The 21027-nt window shown below is 34.3% G+C and overlaps 1 protein-coding gene and 1 non-coding gene across 2 annotated transcripts in view; one reads left to right on the top strand and one right to left on the bottom strand.

The window, feature by feature from the left end:
- Positions 1–21027, bottom strand: part of ERBB4 (erb-b2 receptor tyrosine kinase 4) — a 1180328-nt gene that overhangs the window by 894744 nt on the left and 264557 nt on the right. The gene's annotated exons all lie outside the window — the stretch shown is intronic.
- Positions 11438–11563, top strand: LOC131828449 (small nucleolar RNA SNORA40). Its single transcript, XR_009352455.1, has one exon. It is a non-coding gene; the product is annotated as a small nucleolar RNA SNORA40 (small nucleolar RNA).

The following is a 21027-nucleotide window of genomic DNA, read 5'->3' as shown; positions in this document are numbered from 1 at the left end:
TTTATAAAAAAAAATAAAAGTAACTAAAAATTTAAAAATAAACCCTTTATTTACAAAAACAGGTGGCAAGCCAGATTTGATCCCTGGACCATAATTTGCCCAGCCCTGTCCTGTTCCCATAGCTAAAAGGGATGCTTAGTTGAAAAAATGTCCTATACAATTGTAAATTATTCACATGATATTTTGATCTTTCTTTTATTGAGCTAGCATTTTTTTTTTTTAAGATTCTATTTATTTATTTGAAAGAGATCACAAGCAGGCAGAGAGGAACGCAGAGAGAGGAGGAAGCAGGCTCCCTGCTGAGCAGAGAGCCCGATGTAGGGCTCAATCCCAAGACCCTGGGACATGACCTGAGCTGAAAGCAGAGGCTTTAACCCACTGAGCCACCCAGGCACCCCTGAGCTAGCATTTCTGAAAGAAACACTAGAGGTCAATTTAAATAATCCTAAAAAGATGGAGGATGGTAGGTAGGAGAGGGATGAGCTAAATAGGTATTAATTATTAAGTATTAAGGGTATTAAGGAAGGTACTTGTGATGAGTACTGGGTGTTATATGCAAGGTGATAAATCACCAAATTCTACTCCTGAGACCAATATTTATTCTATGTCAACTGACTAGAATTTAAATAAAAACTTGAAGAAAAAAATAAAAAAGAATCCTAAGAGCTTAATTTCTTATCTTATATCTTTCACTCAGAGAAGAAATTACTTCAATTTATCTAATTTATATTGACCTTTCTGTTTTTGACGGTCTTATAAAAGATTTAAACACTGATTCAACAAGTCATTAGCACTTCTGCCTTTGCAATAATAAAAGTATTTAAAATGTGGGCAAAAAAGAAAAATGTATGTGCTTTAAAAAGCCTTCCTGTTACATAATGTATATGATTAACACTGGAAAATCAAAATAAACAGGCAGCCAAAAGAGAGAGCAAAAATGCCCAGAAAACTATGGGGATCTCTCACCATATCACTGCATGAATTCTATAGTTCAAAAAAGTCACTTGCCTTTTTAATGTTACTGCAATTTAGCTGTGCAGTAGGAAACTGGATTGACTACTTACCCACCTATATGCCATTTACCTTTATCCCCAGAAAACAGGATGCCAGGGAGAAACAGAGGCTGAAAGAGGACAGTAGAACAATGAACACACTCTATGACAGGTATGCTCAGTTCACACCTTCAGAATGTAAAAAGCAGGAATGTAGCTCTAGCCATGATGTTCACACACATTTATGTGAGGTAAGTCAGCTGATCTGCATGATCTATAATCCATTAAGAGAACAGAGATACACTATTAACTGATATTTGAGTCTTGTAATACATATAGTTCAGATATTTTTGCCATTATAACTTATTTTTGCATTTGATTATATGTACTCAATTTAGATTAGATTAGATTAATCTAGATAAGATTAAATACTTGGGGATAACTATGGAAATACAAGTAAACATGGGCCCAGAAATTTCAAGGTTTTCTCCTGTTAATGTAATAAGATTCAAAGATTCAATGAGATCCAGAGTCACAGATTCTAATGTCCAAGACCAGTTTCTCTCTGACTCATGGAAGCTTTTTGGAAGTAATGTCACATTCTTATATACACTCAACCAAATTCCAGTGATGGGTCACTAATTCATCACTTACTCCTTGCTTTCTTTCCCACTTCTGTGGCAGGGGGAATGATTTCTTTATCCCTAACTGGGTATCATAACACCAAAGGCCTCGAAGGAGCACATCAAACAAAATGCAATATTTATTTTCTGTTTCCTCTTCAGGTTGTGTTGTTGTTGTTGGTTGGTTGGTTGGTTGGTTGGTTTTTTAGTTTAACGACGATAGCATAGAGCTTAAGGCATATTCTTTATCAGAAATTCCCTAAAGTAACTGAGGAGCTGGTTCATTTGCTCCTCCCACTGAGAAGTATGGAAGGAGCCTTCCCTTTGAATCTGGGCTTTACTGTGATCACTTTTACTAATAGTGGATAGCCAGAAATGATACTATGTCAGTCCTGGCCTTTTAAAAATTTCCACTTTTCTTTCTCATGAAATATTTTCATTTGGAACCCTAAATAACAGGAAAGAAGTTTGACATCCCTGAGACTCTCACGTTTGGAGGAAGCTCAAGTTAGCCATTGGACAGGCTATGGGAAAGAAGGAAAGAAGAAAGGCAGGAAGGAAGGAGAGGGGATGGAGAAACTCCAGCTGAGACTCTAGGCATTGTAGAGCAGAGACAAGCCATCCACACTGGTCTTGTTAAATATCTTGCCCCACACTCTATAAAATTTTTTCTATTATTATAAACCATTTTAAGCCAATGAGTTTTGCAGCAGTTTGCTATGCAATTGATAACCAGAATTCTTTCTATATTCCAGTTTTCTATTTATTTCTGTGAGCAGTTATTAGAATATGTGATTAATATTTTAAAATCTGTTCATGTATTTATCTAGTGCCTATTTGTTCACAGAATGGGGAAAGCTATGAAGGCAGAAGCACTGCCTGATTCAGACTTTCAGCACTTCATTTCAGCACTGTTACGATGCCTGACAACAAGTTAATACCTGTTAAACGAAGCAACAGTGGTAGGTGATTTGTCCATTAAGAATTTCAGCTCTTTCTCATTAATCCACCATTTTACCACGCTTGTTACACAAGGGACATTCAGGTTGATAGAAAGTAGGTTAGAAAACATTTTTTTTTAAATATTTGATCTTTTTCTAAATTACGTTGGGGGGTGCCTGGGTGGCTCAGTGGGTTAAGGCTCTGCCTTTGGCCATGATCTCATGGTGCTGGGATCCAGCCCCACATGGGGCTCTCTGCTCAGCAGGGAGCCTGCTTCCCTGTCTCAGCCTGCTTCTCTGCCTACTTGTGATCTCTCTCTGTGTCAAATAAATAAATAAAATCTTTAAATTAGGTTGATAGCATTTTCATCTGCAACTTTCAGAATATCTTTTCTGAAAGTGATTCCAAAAATTATCATAATTTTATCTTATGGTTACAAATTCAAAGATTTCTCACAATATCTGTAATATGTTCTTACTTCTTAAAATTAATTTTCCCAAATCACAAGGCAACATCATAGTCTCGGTGATTGAAAATCATCACTATGAGTTATGCATTCCTTCTAAAATGGTATTTTAACAATTGTCAATGCACCTTCCTTTTCTTTAGTGCTCTCTCTTGTTCTAATAATTGGGAATCAGTATCACTTCCCAATAGACTTTTTCTGATAAAAGCCTATTCCTTTTATCTCACAAATATGAGTTCCACATTTAGATTTGGAATTCCTCCAGGTACACTTTAGGAATAATACTATGAAATGTTTAAGGAGAGTGCTGCCAGGTTGATAAGTATCTACATTCTGTTTTAGAAGGAGCAGAAGCCAAGTCAAGAGAAGCAGAGGCCAGATGCTCTAAAAATTTTGCTCAGAAAAAACTCCTCCTGAGGTTATATAGCAAACTTAAGAGTCCAATTCTTTTATAAGAATTGAGATCAACTAATTCCTCATTACCATTTTTTTTTTAAAGACCTGTGCTTGAGGCAGAAACTTTAGAAGGGGAAAAGCAGAGCTTCACCCAGGTTTTATCCGATTCAACCTCAGCATTCTCCAAAACCCTTGATTTTGTACCTGTTCATAAGGCAAATCTAAGATGATGGTAATTAATAATGTCAAAAAAAAAGTATCAGTGGCCCAACACCTAACCATTTGTAAACATTGGCTCAACATTCAACAAACATTTTCATAACTGGTCACAACCACATTTTGTGACCTACATCTTTCATCACCATATTCCTATATCCCATTATTTAAGAAGCTGAAAATATGAAACTATTCCTAAGACACTGGGAATATTAGTATGCATTTAACCCTGGTATTCCTTTTTTTTTTTTTTTTAAAGATTTTATTTATTTACTTGAGAGAGAGACAGTGAGAGAGAGCATGAACGAGGAGAAGGTCAGAGAGAGAAGCAGACTCCCCACGGAGCTGGGAGCCCGATGCGGGACTCGATCCCCAGACTCCAGGATCATGACCTGAGCCGAAGGCAGTCGTCCAACCAACTGAGCCACCCAGGCGTCCCAACCCTGGTATTCCTTTATTTAGAAATGCTATATATGTCAAATGATAAATATTTAAGTGTATTATATATTATATAAATATTCCAACTCATTTGACATCCCACTTATATGTTTCCTTCCCCATGAAGCATTATCTTAATGAGAATTATTTTGTACTTTCTCAGAACTCTGGCTCTATTTTTTTCTGTTATTGTTTTTCTTTTCAAGAATAACAAATTTTCTATTTGTTTCTTACTGTAATTTCTATTTCTTTTGTATTTTCTATCATATTTATTTTTCTATTTTAATTTTTGTTTCTATTATAATTGTTTCTATTGTTTTATTGTAATTTTTCTATTTCTATTGTAATTAATTGAAATCGCCTTATTTCCTTATTTTGCAAGTAAATCATAAACTCCTTGAGCAAAAGGTCCTTTTTCTCCTTTCACATTTATGTTCCACATAATACACAGCACATGCTATGCAGTAAGATAACACCCAGTAAAGGCTTGGTATGTAAGTAGATGGACCTGGTAAGATTTTTCATACTGTACAAGGCACTAGGCTACATATGTTTTGTCAGACACTGAAATGAACTTACTGTCACAGTACTTAAAATAAATCAGATTATTAGATTGGTTTAAATCACCCAATAAGGAACTAAAATAATGAAACACAGGTCAGATATATTCTCATGGGAATCAGAAAGAATCAAGCATGGCCAAAAGAGTAGGAAACAGACCTCATTCAAGGTGGTAGGCATTAATTAATGAGACATACAATAGAAGACACTGAAACATTTATTTTTAAAGTAATATGACACCTCCACTTTTCCTGGGGAAATTTTTTCAAAGGCAAGAAGAGGCTCCCAAGAAAAAATTCCTAAAGCAAGATTGCATTTGAGAAACTTATGAGAACACTGCATGGGTACATCACAGGAATTAAAATTTCTCAATGTATATTTGTCAATTTAACTGAACTGCAATAACATATGAAAAATAGGTATCAATTGATGACATAAATTAAAGAATTTTACTTTTTTTGCAATGTTTAATCATAAATATAAATACACATATAGATTTATATTTGTAAATACACACACACACACACACACTTTGCCAAAAAGGTACTGAATTTGAGTCTTACATATAGCTACAGTATCTGGTTCATTTTAAAAATAAAATAGTAAGGACTGAGTGGTAAATACAGAATTGTTGAATCACTATATTGTACACCTGAAACTCATGTAACACTGTATGCTAACTGTTCTTTTAAAAAAAGAAAAAGGGGTGCCTGGGTGCCTCAGTTAAGCATCTGCTTCAGCTCAGGTTATGATCCCAAGGTCCTGGGATTGAGCCTTGCTTCAGGCTCCTTACCCAGCAGGAAGACTGATTCTCTCTCTCCCTCTCCCTCTGTGTGTGCTCTCTTTCTTTAGCTCTTACTCTCTCTCAAATAAATAAATAAATCTTAAAATATATATATATATAGAATGGACAAAAGTTAAAGAATCATGAAGTAGATGTTAAATGTTCAGCACATTCTATACCTTTTTCCTCTTCTAGGTACAAAAGAAGACTTCGTTTTTCACTCCTCCCTAAAGTTAGAGGTGGGATTATATGATTAAGTGGTGGCCAATGAATTGTGAACAGATGTGATATGGCCACTTCCAGGCCCAGATAAGTGTCCCCCATACCCTTACATTTTCTGTCCTATAGCAACCTATGTTATCTCTTCCATCCGTAGTCTCAGGTTGGAGAAGAGTCATCTGACTAGTATCAGACTATAAAGTAAAAACAAAACAAAACAAAACAAAACAAAACGCTTTTACTGGGTTAAGCCACATACATGGACTGATGATAGGACAGTTTGTAGTTATCACCACAAATGACACTGATAATTTAAGTTTTAAAATTTGATTCACTATCCTATAATTTTATGAGATTTTTTTGGGGGGGGCTGGGTATAAATATTTCTAAATTTTTAGAATTATAGATTAATATTTTCCACTTCTCCATATGAAGCTAAGATAAAAATCGATTGAACTTAGAATTTATCATTTCTTTCAAAAATATAAAATGAGATTATTTGAAAATAATGTTTTTATTTACAATTCAGCTATCAAGTAGATATGCTTTCTAAATTATTAAATAAAGCCCTCAAACATACAAGCTATACATTTGACTTCTTTGCCAAATTAAGACGTCCTACATGTATTATACAAATGTGTACACTGCTTACTGAAATATTTACATAAATTCACTGAGTAGTGAGGACTATTATTATAACTTTACATATGTGGATTTCCTAACTGACACAGTATTCCTTCATGGTATTCCTTTACATTTTCTGGAAAGAAAAAGAAAAACATGAGTCTCCACTTCAGATTCATTGCCCAGGGGCCAACATTACAGAAATGTGAGAAAGTTTTATTTATTAGTATTAGTTTTTTACCTAGTTGCAAGACTATCATACAACATATTAAACTCTGTTTATCCAGTTAGTAGTCTTGTAATCAAGCCTATTCTTATAGTTACCTCTCAGTCTTTTATAAAATACATAGCAAATCTATACTGCTACATATTTGATACAAAGAGTTTTTGAGTTCTGACTAAGGTTCAAAATGTTTGTAAAAGAAAACACATAGAAGGGCATTGTGAACTCTTGGCTTAAGAAGAGTCCAGATAGTAATACCAAACACCTTATATAGCACTAATCATGCATCACCCATTGAACCATATGCTTTTACATTCTTCCAATGTCCTTAAAATAACTTTAACAGGTCAGTAATACTATTACTCATATTTCAAAGATGAGGAAATGAAGCATGAAAAAGTGAACTAACTTGTCAGAGGTCATGTAACTAGCAAATGGTGAGGGCAGAATTTAAACCTAAGAAATGTAGTTCCAGAGTCCATATAATTAACCAAAGCATTATTCTCTCAAAGTATTTCATCATATACAAAAGATCATCTTTATCTCAGGTATCTTGAGTTTGACTGTTTCTTAGGTCTACCCGTGGTTAAACAGATCCCTTAGAACATAGCAGCCATTCAAAAAGGATTTTTACTCGAACTAAGAAATCAAGGGAATATGACAATTTAGAGATCTGTTCCCTCATAAAAAGCATATTAATATCTGGAGAGCACAATCAAAACAAATCATCACAAATTTGAAAAGCCAGGGCAATGAACTGTTTTTATTCCAAATTCAGCAAGAGACTAAGCTTGAATGCCTTTTGGAATGTTGATGGGAACTTTAAGCAAAAATAGATGAGGTAATTAAACACCCATGTAGGACATATGGCTTGGAGATAGCTTCCCCCTAGAAACTTGTCATTCACAAAGGGAAGGGAGGATAAGGAGAAGGGTTTCTGAGAATGTGTGCATGGATCATGGCCAATAGCACACATAAGGAGACTTCATTCTTAAAAGGAAAGAAACCTCATAATTATTCATACCTGAGATCACCCAGAGTCAAAATTTTCCCTGTGATCTGCTGAATAACTCATTGTTCAGAGGAAAATCACTATGGAACACAGTAGATTTTTTTTTTCCTTTTCTGATTACAATTCAAAACCTTCTCTTTTTCAGGTATTTTACCCCTAATTTTTGTTTTCACTATTTGTTTAATTTAATTTCTTAGAAAAGCTATGTCATAAGCCATCTGATGACTTTGTAAATGCAAAGAGCCAATGTTGTGGAACAGACAATCTAATGACATAGTGTTTAGTGTTCCCTAACGCAGGAGACAGATGAAGAGAAACGGTGAACCAGCAACCTTAGCATAATTAAGACAAGCTTGAGTGCTTGCCATGGTGCCATTACATTAATCTCACATCAGTGGCACCTGGCTAAAATTTATGAGATATGTAAAAGGGGCCTTTCCAACTGACCTTGATAAGGCAGAGTTATTTATCACGTGAGAGAATAGTGAGCAAGCAAAGGGGAATGAGGTATATTAGAAGTAAGTTGGCAGACAGATTTAAGGGCAGTGGGCTGCAGTACACTTTGACTAAAAAGATCAAGAGAAGTATTTCCAGTACTCTGAACCTTACACATGCTTGATAAGTAAAATATAAAATCATACATCATGTTAATAAGCAATATATATGAGAAGGGTAATAGTAAATGCCAAGTTTTAAACTGATGCCAGTTTATGCATTTAAAACTTTTAATGTATGTTTATTGAACTAATGAGACTTTGTGACCACACTGGATCCCAAATGATCTCATCCCCAAATAAGTAAGCAAAACATATTCATTGTGAGCAACTGGAGGGCACGGTCTTATTTTATTCCTCATTGCTTTTCCAGGGCCTAAGGCAAAGTCAAATATTTTGGCCCCAATAAATCACCAGATCTTTTTAAGGCTGGCTGTTTCCTGTTCCTGAGGTCTCAGTTCATCCATCAGCTCTACGGAGAGGTCTTCCCTGGTCACCCCATCAAAAAAAACTTACCACTACAGGGAAGTTTCTTGAGTATTGCCTATATGTTTATTACTTGCTTTTCCTCCCTAGTCTCAAGGTCCCTTGTCTTTCCTGTTCACTTCATATGCTAACAGAGACCAAATACCTAGAACAAAACACAGTAGGTGCTTAATAAATATATATCAATGGATGAAAGAAGAATTGTTTATTGAATGAATTATACAAATTATTAACAGAGGAGTAACAGCTATTATGCTTCAAAATATATTTTGGAAAATATATACTTTTATTCTAACTCATTGTGCTACCTGTAATGAAAAACTGAAAAATCTGATAATGACTGTTTTTCACTAAGGACTTCATTGTGATAAAACTAGTAACACAATAATCCATTCCTGATCATTCATTTTTAAAAACCTCAGACCTTCTCAGCAGTTGCCAATAATGTTATTAAATATGACAAGACTTCTTAGGTCATTATCAATTTTTACTTCAAACATCGCTATAAGGGGTAAAAGTGTTTTTTGTTGTTGTTGTTGGAATTTTGTCAATTCTTCTTCTATATAAAATCCAACACATAAAATAGTAGTACCACAAGCTATAGAAATTGCTGAAATATAAGGGATGTTTTATTTCTGTACATGAGCCAACTAGTCAGCACAAGGGTCCTTTATTTTATTTATGCGTAATGGACAATTGGAAGATTTCTTTTTAACTTTATCAAATATAATTGAATTTATACTTCTAAAATGGAGATGGATGGATACAATTCTATCTTTATACAATGAAAGCCTTATGGACTTTTCAGTGAGGGGGAAAAGCAGCACCACGTTAGAGTCTCACATAGAAAAACCACATCGAGTCAAGGAGAACTGACAGATTCTAGTCTATACCAGTAACAAAATGTCTTTGTACATTTAAATTCTGCTTATCATTTCATGTTTGACAACTCTTCTATGCAAAAGTACAACCTAGCTGAAATCAGCAAATCATACAATTTTTCTACTCTTTTACTACATCTCAAAATGAAAAAAAATAAAATGTAGGCACGTTTGGCAGCTGTTATTTTACAATGGAAGTAAAAAAACAATCTTTACATTTTAAAAAAAAGCCCAAATTAATAAAATTAATGAATTGATTTTTTTTAAAAAGTGTTGACTTGCCTTACTTCCTAGCATAACTGTTCACTTTAAAATATATATATATATTAAAAAACCATTCATACTCATACAGAAAATTAATCACTTAAAACATTTGTTTGGATTCCAGAGCTATATTCTGGATCTATGTCAGAGATACAGGATATAACTGTACTTTGGGGATCATAAAAATTTTGGTTGGTTTCTTTTGCATATACATTGCAGATTCTAAAATTCAGACCTTTGTGAGGAAAGGATTTTTAAGTTAAATACATCAGAACAATTACACATAATTTAGCGTGAATTTGTGTACATTTTAATACAACATAACTTGAGTTATTAAACAAATATTTAGTAAGTAATAAGTTGTAAGGGTAGAAGAGAGTAGGATAATAAAATTTTCTCTACACTCAATGCCACTACTTGAGCTGAGTTTCCTTTGCTTTCTAGAACTCTTGCAGATAATAATTTAAAGTGCTATAAAATATCAGATTTAACATTTGTTGCCAAACTTACCCAAGTCTTTCAGCTCTCCATTTAAATGTATACATTTGGATTATTAAAATTCCATAAGGAAAAGATTAAAGCTTCACACAAATAATATAATGTCACTGATTTCTATTTGTGATGGGAATGTTGAGAGAGGATGAAAGGGGATATGTAGTTTATATTTCATAATTCTGTAACTTAATGATCCTATTTTATTAACGAAAATCAGCTGCACATTTATCTCATAATTATCATCATCAAAGCAGTAAGTGTTCATAAAGATTCAAAGGCTAATTCTATGATCATATCTTACTGCTGTTCATCCTCATCCTATCAACTTTTCTCTAACTCTTGTCTTCATATTAATTTGATGAGATAACTTTTGTTTTTCTAATTAATCAAAGTCTGTATGGGATCATCCTCTGTCAGCAAATATGTCAATATAAGAGGCTTACTTTTCTTTCAAAAGTTGTTGAAACTCATTTTTATTGTTTGTGTTGAAATGCAAACTTTTTCCTTTATATTAAATTAGAATCTCATGAATGTACAGGTCATTAGTTTCTAGAGAGAGTACTCAAATTAAGGACAATACTTTAATCTACAAAGGGTATAAAAAGACCCTTCATGAATGGGCTAAAAATGCTTAATTGCAAAAGAGAAATGTGATTATATTCTAAAGTTTAGAAAAGAACTATTTCTCTTAACAGACCTTACTCATTTTTTAACAAAGAACAAACAACATTAAAATAATTTTGGTCTCTGTTACTGAATTACAATGGAAGTAAATTTTCTTTAAAAAGAACTTGAAAATATGCCTCAGAAGGTAGAAAATTGTTTGAAAATAAAATAAGGTCCTAAATCACCATGTGATGCCAACACAGACTAAATAAACAATGAAAGGTGTACCTGATTACCTGTTTAAATACTAGGTATCCAGTTTGCTTTCACAAATGTAGTGGTTGGCTACACAGCCCATTTTTACTAGGAGCACATGTTCATTAATTTGTCCCTATAGCAACCAATATACTTCTAAGGTAAGACATGAAAATCGGTTTTGTCAAAAAACAAGTCCCTTATATCAGAGCACCTAGTGTTCCCTTGGAATGCTTAATTTGCTATAAATGTACGAGGGAAAGAAACCAAAAATGTTTAACACATGCTGGAAGTTTAATGAAGAACAAAGTGATTCATAAATAGTTTTCTCCAATGATAAGTGTGAAAAATCAATATTTAATGTCAGAAATTTTTAATAATAAATTAGTCCAAGATTTAATCACTTTCTATATTTAAAAGCAGTTGTTCCAAAACATGTCTTAAATATTTCCTATACAATCGCATTTTTGCTGTTTTTGTTTAGTTTGTGAACAAAGACTTAGACAAAGTGCAAAAAATAAATCCTCTTTTGCAACCCAGAACTCATGGCTTAGTATGAGTTTTGATACAGATAAGAAGGAACAAGATCTGGGGTGCCTGGGTGGCTCAGTGGGTTAAAGCTTCTGCCTTCAGCTCAAGTCATGATCTCAGGGTTCTGGGATCAAGCCCTGCATCGGGCTCTCTGATCAGGGAGCCTGCTTTCCCCTCTCTCTCTCCTTGTGATCTGTCAAATAAATAAAATAAAATCTTCAAGAAGGAAAAAAAAAAAAAATTCCTATACATATCTCTTTTCTTCCTGAAGTGAGCAACATTTTCCATGTGGAATGTTGCAGTCATAACTTTATTCATCCCAGAGTCAATTCCAGAACAATGCAATTAGATGTTAGAATGAAAGCATACGGAATGGAATTTTTTTTTTTTAAAGATTTTATTTATTTTTTTGACAGACAGAGATCACAAGTAGGCAGAGAGGCAGGCAGAGAGAAAGAGAGAGAGAGAGAGGGAAGCAGGCTTCCTGCGGAGCAGAGAGCCCGATGCGGGGCTCTATCCCAGGACCCTGAGATCATGACCCGAGCCGAAGGCAGCAGCCCAAACCACTGAGCCACCCAGGCGCCCCATATGGAATGGAATTAAACTGAAAGATGGACTAAAGACTTGGAACCATTAAAATGAGGAGGCGCCCTGGAAGTCTACTCATTCAAAGCTTTCATTTCAGGGTATCAGAATCTGGGGCCAGAGAAGGTACGTGTCTCACTATTGAAAGACTCAGAACAGGTCAGTGGGCTTGTTACACTCAGTTCTATACTCTAAACTTGTTTTACACTCAAACAGTGAAATTGGGGGAGAGGGAATGATAATGAAAAATGGGGGAAAAATCATATTCTTTCAGGAATTATTTACTAAAACTGTTCTTCCCCCTCCCTTTAAGTAGTATCATTCCCTCTTATTTTTCTTATTCTAAAAAAGTATAGCTGTATTTTGGAAAATCACTTAAAAGAGTCATAGATCTCAATGCTCTCTCCTACCTTCTCTAGTTGGCTAGTTTTATTAAGGTAATTTAACTGATTTTCTTTAAGAGATCCCAGTGAATTTGCTTCCCTCTCTTCCCAATATTTAAAGCAGAATGGGAATTACATCATTTGCAAAATATAATTGTGAGATGTGAAAGGGATTAGGGTATAGTTTAAAAGACACACAGTAGGTGAAAATTCTTCTCTGGGGATATAAAATCTTATCAGATTTCCTTCTAAATGAATGCCATACCCAGACAAATAAAGATATTTGAGAAATGGAAATTATCCATCTCCCTATTGGTTCTTTGTAATCACACATTTTTAAAAATTTTTGTTTTCCTTTGTCAGACTTACCCATTTCATTCATATCACTTACTCAAGCTCTCCGTGTTTCAGCCATCTGGATCACTCCAATTTCTTTCAGCTCTTTGCCATCTTGTTCTCCCCTTACAAGGCAGAGCATTGTTTCTAGAGGATTTCTGCATTTAAAGCTCTGAAGTCTCTATGGCACATTATGTGGTTCATTAAATACCACAGAGCTTAAATTAGTATATCATTTTCACATCATTGCTCAAATAGTATTTTTCTGTTCATTTAAATTCTGTGCCTATATGTGTGGCATAGCAGAATTTTAGGTCTAGTAAATAGCAACAAGGGTAATTTGTGGAATTCTTTTTCAATGTGGTATAAAGTGCTATAGTGAAATCAATTGTCTAACACAGACTACAAACTGTATGCATTTGAGCACATGATGAATTTATAAAACTACAAGTCTAAAAATCATATATATATTCACACATTGTGCATCAAAGTGTAAAAATAATATTTAAGAATCATTTGATGGCATACCAAAACTTATAGGGAATAATTTGATCACTTAGAACTTACATTTCAGAAAATCCCCAAACTCCGGTAATCACAGTGTTCACTGACAGTCGCTAAATTGCCCTAAAGTTGCCTACTCTACCATGTTAGACTATGTTGCATAAATTGATGTTGTCCCTCTGAAACCTGGCATGACTTCAGGTTTGTTTTTGTTTGTTTTGTTTTTTTTTTTTGTTTTTCCCATCCCCTCATTTTACAGATAGGGGTAAATGAAATTCCAAAAGCTGAAGTGATTATAAGCTTGGTTACAAAGTAATTCAGTGACAAAGCTGGGACTGGAGCCTGTCTCTCAAATACCACTCACTTGTTAATAGCCATCAAGGCTAAGGTAGCACTTTGAACTTGAAATCACTTTATTTCCCTCAGTATCTTTTTCATCACAGTGTCCAAGGATGTGGTGTTATCATCCTAACTTCTGAGAGGAGGCAGGTTCTGGGAGATGCTATAGCTAATATGCAGTCACATACATACCTTGAGTCTGTCTATCACATTAATTTCAGGAACATTTCAAGGCAAGGAAGGGTAAAAGTATTTGTTACTCATAAGAAACCAAAGTAAGGAGAATACATTTTATTCCATTATGTGAGTGTTTTCCCAACTTGGCTAACCTCTCTAATCACTGGAGTCACTTGAGATTTTTCTGGCTCCCCCCCAGACTCACTGAATCAGAATCTCCAGGGAAGGCGCCTGGGAATTTGTATTTTTAAGTGGCTCCCCAGGTGATTTTGATAATGAGCCAAGATTTGGAAACACTGGCAGTACCACTGAAAGTTAAGAAGATGTTGCCTTACAAGTTTTAGAATGTTTAGAAGCAAAATGCACCTACTGTTAAAATTGGCCCAATCCAGTTACTCTCTTTTCTGAACAAGTGAGATAGACGTTTTTGTCACAAGTGGGCAGACCAACTGCCAAATACCACCTATATTTCTGGGTCAGAGACAGATTGGAACTCCACCAAGAGAAACTGGGCATTCGTACTTGGTCTATTTCCATGGCAAGGACAAAACAATCCTAATCTTACTGATCTTTTCATTAAAGAATAAAGCAATCTCAGGGCATTAACTGCTGACAGTAATGCAGATCATGGATTTCACGGATTAACCAGACCACAAACAATCTAGAACATGTTCACAGAACAATTCTTGTTTGTGTAGAACAGGAGGCAAAAAGCAATCAGTCTGACTTGAACTATTGGGTTTAATTACTCAATATAACATTTGTCATTTAAAAACCCATATGCCCATCAGCCTAACAACAGTAGAGATTCTCTGTTAATGATATTGCATAATGTAACAGTACTTCACCGGTTTCAAAGCACTTTCACATATATTAGCACACTTTGTACTTATAATAGAGTGTGAAGTAAAGAGAAATTCTCAACAAATTGAAAGATTGTAATTAAAACATATTCTTAGTAGAATGCAAATGTCTTGAGGTGTATCTGATTTACTTCTGGTTTCAAGCAAAAAAAAAAAAAATATATATATATATATATGTATATATATATCACCCCTTACATGCCATGAAAATAATTTTAAACCCTGAAATATTCATTAAATTCTTTTTTAAATGGAAAACGATTTATGCAATGCTAATTTAAATGCTGAATTTTCTTTAAAAAGAAAGTGAATCAAGTAATCAAGCTTTTACTACTTTAAATATCAAGCATATAGATCCTGATTTATTTCATCAAAGCAATTTCTCAGTTATACCAAAGGATGGATTCTTTTCTCTATACAATGGCTCAGCTGAAAAGTAGGGACTATAATGAAGTATACAGAAGAGAGTTTGTTTACTGACAAATTGAAATTTTTATTTTATTTTTTTTAAAGATTTATTTATTTATTTATTTGACAGAGAGAGAGATCCTAAGTAGGCAGAGAGGCAGGCAGAGAGAGAGGGGGAAGCAGGCTCCCTGCTGAGCAGAGAGCTGGATGTGGGGCTCAATCACAGGACCCTGGGATCATGACCTGAGCTGAAGGCAGAGGCTTAACCCACTGAGCCATCCAGGCACCCCAAAATTGAAATTTTTAAAATATTATATTGCCTATATGTAATTAAAAGTCAAATTCAAACTTGTTATTCTTCGTTTTTATTGTTTATTTGCAATTTTGCCCTTCATCCTTTTTTACTCAAGTCCCAAACTTCTAACTTTGTCTCAGTGTTATTCTTCCTGTTAGAACTTAAAAAATAAACTTCAAAAAAAATTTTTTTTCTAGATAGAGTGAAAATAGCTAGGAAAGTTACCATGTGAAAAGAATGCTATTAAAGCCAAATATTCAAATATCAATTACAATAAAGAACTACTTGGACACATAATAATTTATCATAGTTATTATTCAACTTAATATTATCAACAGGTTCAGATAACAATGTAAGTTTTTCTCATGGAAGAGACTCCATCTGAGTTCCTAATTAAATAACTTTTGTATAGTTCCTTTTCTGCCCTTCACAAAAGGTCTTTTTTTCCCTCCATTCTTGCTCTCTTTCTTTCTTTGTTGATACTGTTTACTTCCAAGCCTGCTTCTGAACTCTCTGTCTAATTAGCTCTTGATAGATCTGCTGCCCTGTTTCCACAAACATTTAATTCGGCCGTCAGTCCATTTACATTACAGCATGTTGCATTGTCTTTTACCAGCCTAATTTTGTTTGAGTGAATGTAAATCCCATTAAACAGTCACCTATTAGACTGTGGCATATAAACTCCAAAAGCCTCTTTATTACAAGAGTGAACATAAGGCACAATTGATAAAAGATTTCTGGGGCATTTCAATTTGTGGTCTACTTCAAATATTCTGTCTGCTTTAAGCTTAGCAGCTCACTTTTTCAAAGTATTTGACAGAATATATGAGTATCTTTCAACCTCTGTATTCCATAGCAAAACATACATAAACATTACTTGCTTCTCGTCTTGTGAAAAAAGAATTTACTTATACCTAAACATATGTTAAATATGTATTTTCCCCCTTTAGTTTATTTTCCCCTTGATAACCTGACCACATTATTTTCAAAAGACTGCATGAAGGTGTTTACAGAGATCAAGAGAAGCTTGCAGATTCCTCTGGAAAGAGCTCTTTTTAATTTTTAAACACCAGTGCAGAATTTCAACAAGCTTTGATGTTTCCTGATGAGTTTTCTCAAGAGGAGTAAAAAAGGCATCCTGACATGTAGCCCATTTAATAGCAAGTAGATACTGGCATCAGAGACAGTCCAGCCCCTCTTGTAACATGGATCTATGTGATAGCCCGAAACAAGAAAAAACAAGATGTAAGAGATGGATAGAAGTTATGGAAAGACAAGGTAGCCAAATATCAGGGTTGCTGATATTTTTATCAGTATATATTCAATCACATTAGTTCTAGGTTCTGGTTTTTATCAGAGTGGGCTCAGTATATAGACTTTCCCTAAAGCTGAGTTAATCATTCAGCACCATGGTCACATAATTATTGGTTTAAGGTAAGGGTGAGAATGGCTTTCTTTCCATTTCCTCCTGGTAATAAACTCAGAAAGACACCCATGAAGTGCAAACCCTCACGCACAAAATTATTTCTCACCCCTGTGGTCTTGTCAAAGCCAATATTTCAGGAAAGCACAGGTTGTTGAAGGGGACTGTGATTTTTTGCCTGCTGTGAGTCTCTAAGGACAACAAACATTCCAAAAGAGACTGTAGCCACAATTGTTAATAACTTCACACAAAAATCCACGAGAAGACTGAATAGGTAATGGGTTAGGCGTTAAGCCACAGCTATTTGTGTAGGAATCAAAATATGTATGGGATCAAATACCGGTTAGAGAGTCAACATCGATTAAGAATCTAAACAATCATGGAAATGATTTTGCCAAATGTGTGGAATGTATAGTGAATATTAACAGACACTTAGCTTGTTGTAATAAGTGCAAAAGAAAATTCAGTTAAGTACTTAAACTAAATGGTTTATGCTAAATAGCATGAAATTACGAAACAACTGATCATCAGAAATGGATTTATAAGACTTTGCATCAATACCCACCCATGTTTCTAATACGTAGCTTCTACATAAATCCAAAGTCTTGAATATTCAGGCTCAAAAATACATAGAAATAGATGTAAAAACAATTTTCTTGGATGATAGGCTCCTTATTTCTTTCTACGTATGCTTCCATTTGGGTTAATGGCTTTATCATATATGATGCGTTGAGTTTGACATGACTGCTTCAATTTCTGCCTATTTCATAGCATTAAGAGACATCTTTATTCAGCTTTGTATATTCAAATAATTCATAATAGCTAACATGAGTTCCATGCTGGCCCCTTTTGTTGTTCCCTCATGATGATTTCAAAATTAATTGAGATCAAGATTTCTAAAGGAAAGGTACATATTAGTTTAGTGTTACTTGTTCCCAAAATAGGCAACTGACTAGTATTACTTTGTGGTTTACTAAAGTTTTTCTTAAATATTAACATCATTACTGTAAAATGTAGTGAATTTCGAAAGGAAATTAATTTTTAAAGCTGTGCAAATACTTTAAGTGGGCATAAGTGATTCATAACAAATATGCCAAAGAAATTTGAAAGTTACTAAACACATGAAAGTTTCTAAATACACATAGGTTTCTATACTACCTACAATATTTACAAAACATTTTTAACTTAAAAAAATCTGTATGCTATACCAAGTCATAACCTATAATTATCTCTATAGATGGATTATATAACCTGTCTGAACCTCAGTTTCCTCTTTTTAAAATGAAGAAAATATTCAAGATTAAATGAGTCAATTACATAAATAAATATTTACCAATTTCTTAGTACAAATCATAAATTGTAATATGCACTGGGTATATAGTAGTGAACAATCCCTATTTCCCACAGAACTACAGTGAGGAAGATAGCCAAAACACATATATAGTTATAACTTCTGGTAAGCTCTATCATAAACAGTGATGGTCATAGTTTTGTCCCTTCTCCTATTAGTGGGATTTTTAAAATTTACTTTTAAAATGAATCTATTTTAAGCAATTCTTGTAAACTGACCCCATGCCTACCTATGATGTGAGTAACCATATGATTCACCCTTAGTCAATGATATGACCTAATCTCCAAATTCACAGTGATGAAGGCTATGTGGCAGGAGACATGATCTTTGCAGTAAGAACACAACTATGAAGATATGAAATATGAGAACAGAACTGCTTTGGGCCTTTTTTTTTTTTTTTTTTTTAAATCACAAATTAGGAAAAGTCTGACTAAGAATAAAGAAAGAATCTGGAGTTGAGACATTAAGACAGTAAGACAGTATCCTAATGACATGGTCTCTCATGGATCAACGTGTACTTAAAGACCAGAAAAATGTGTGCTTAAAGACCAAAAACTTCCTATTTCTGTAATCCAACAAAACCCCTTTGTTTAGATTAGTTAAAACTAGGTTTCAATCACCTACAATCAATGCACTATAATTTAAAAGTACACAAGACAATAGTAGAGTAAAATGTGGATAGATCAGTGCTTTAAGCAGAGAAAAATATCATGAAGGCTCTGTCTGAGGTAAGGGAGATATATATGAATTGAGGAACTATGAACTTAATAGTATTATCACTATCACCACAACTATCATTCTTCATAGATTCTTCTAGGTCTTGATTTAAAGCACTGGGAAAGATATTCCCCCCTAAAAGGAGGCTCCAACCAGACCATCTTTCATTTGCAATTTGCATTTCTTCTACTGGGTTATCAAGTGGAAGGACTTCTTCTAAAAGCAGATGTTTCTTGAAAGTAAGAAAGATAAAATTTAGATACCAGAAAGGATAAAGTACTGGAGACTTCATAGATCACTAGGCAGAGAACCTTAGGAAACCCAAGGAGCCTTCTGCACAGCTGAGCAGAACATAAAGAAGGAGAGAAAAGAAAATGAAGACAAAACTATCTAAGCCCCAATTTTGCCCTAGCTACCTAATTCATCGTATACTTTTTTTTTTTAAAGATTGTATTTATTTATTTGAGAGAGAGAGCATGACAGAGAGAGAGAAAGAGAGCATAAGCAGGGGGAGGGACAGAGGGAGAGGGAGAAGACGACTCCCCACCAAGCAGGGTGCCCAACACAGGGCTCTCTATCCCAGGCCCGTGGGATCATGATCTGAGCTGAAGGCAGGCACTTAATTGACTGAGCCACCCAGGTGCCCCTAATTCAACATATACTTTAAAAATAAAATGAGGATGGTTTGAAATATAAATTTCTACTAATCTGAAAAATTTGTGTTTTTTTTTTTTTAAGAATTTACTAACTTTGAAATCCACCTTCACTTGTTTATCTGGTTGCTTTAAAGTAGTCATAAAGCAATCTAGTAGATGGCATTCTTTCTAAGTAGAGAACTCTTGGGTTCCTAAAACATGGTAACTGGAGTATCTTTGGATACTTGATAGTTTAACAGAAGCTACATTCAGCAGAATAGAAAGGATTCAAGAGAAAGTCTCTGAGTTAGTGAATATCAGATAGAAAATTTATAATTGCCCGAATTCACAGATTATTTGTTGGAACATCTCAAGATGCTGAGTCAGCCATGCTTACACAAAAAACTCCCCTTTACTGTCTTTCATTGTGCATCTAAGGTGCCTATTAATATAGTACCTGAATGAGACTATTTAAATTCAAAGGAAGTTTTTGCCTGAAGGAGGACAGCAGAATTGGGCCCAATGGGAGTTCTGTCTGAGTATTTGAGGGCAGAATTTAGTCTACTGGAAGGGCAGTCACTAACTAGGGATTTAACTACTACAAAAACTTTTAAGGAAGAAAGGAAGTGACAGTATTATAGGTTTTTTTCATTCCCTCACTTTTCTCAAGTAGAAATATTTTGATTAAAACAACAACAGGAAAAACTAAATTGGAGAGACTAGCTCTAAATTATGGCATCCTGAAATTAGAATTTCAATTTATGAATTTTGAATAACATCCACATTTTCTATCATACAAATTCTATAGAAGATTTGACTGAGACTAAACCTGTCAGCCTTGTAAAAGGCAGTATTTAAGTAGGAAGTAAGTATCTCTCCGATCTTTATCAAATATCCAAATCATTAACTATAAAAATGCCACATATAAGTTTAAAATCCAACAATTCATATAACCTAATCAGCAGTCTTTTTTTAAATTACAGAAAAGAAATATAGCAAATACCTGTTTTTTACCACATCATATTAGCATCTGTGTCAGCCTTTTTATTTTTATATTTGTATTTTTTTAAACGACTTAAGCCATGTGTGTGTATGTGTGTTATCTTAAAGGCTATGGGAAGACAAAGAAAACAAAGTTCATTTTAATATCCACACATAGTCCTTCTCTTACCCTCAAAATCACCACGGTAAGTCTGACCAGTATCCTTCCAGCTACCCTTATATATACACATACATACATACCTACATGCATAATAGTAAAAGCATTGTTTGACATGACTGCAGTAGTATTTATCATAAAATTACTAAGTGAAAGGAACACAAATTGAAAATCCAGAATGTAAATTAAAAATTCTAGATTTATAGACTTCAGTGAGAACAGATTGTAGAAATCACCTCTCTTGTTTAATAGTATGGATTCCGTGCCTCAGGAAAGAGTCGCTCCTTGGGGGACACAAGGAGTTAGTAGAAGAGTTCCCAATGAGCCAAGATCTCTTACTTGTG

Source organism: Mustela lutreola, chromosome 3 (genome assembly GCF_030435805.1).
Source record: "Mustela lutreola isolate mMusLut2 chromosome 3, mMusLut2.pri, whole genome shotgun sequence".
NCBI classification, from domain to species: Eukaryota; Metazoa; Chordata; class Mammalia; order Carnivora; family Mustelidae; genus Mustela; species Mustela lutreola.
The sequence above is the reverse complement of the archived record's forward strand: the minus strand, read 5'-3'. Positions and strand labels throughout refer to the sequence as shown.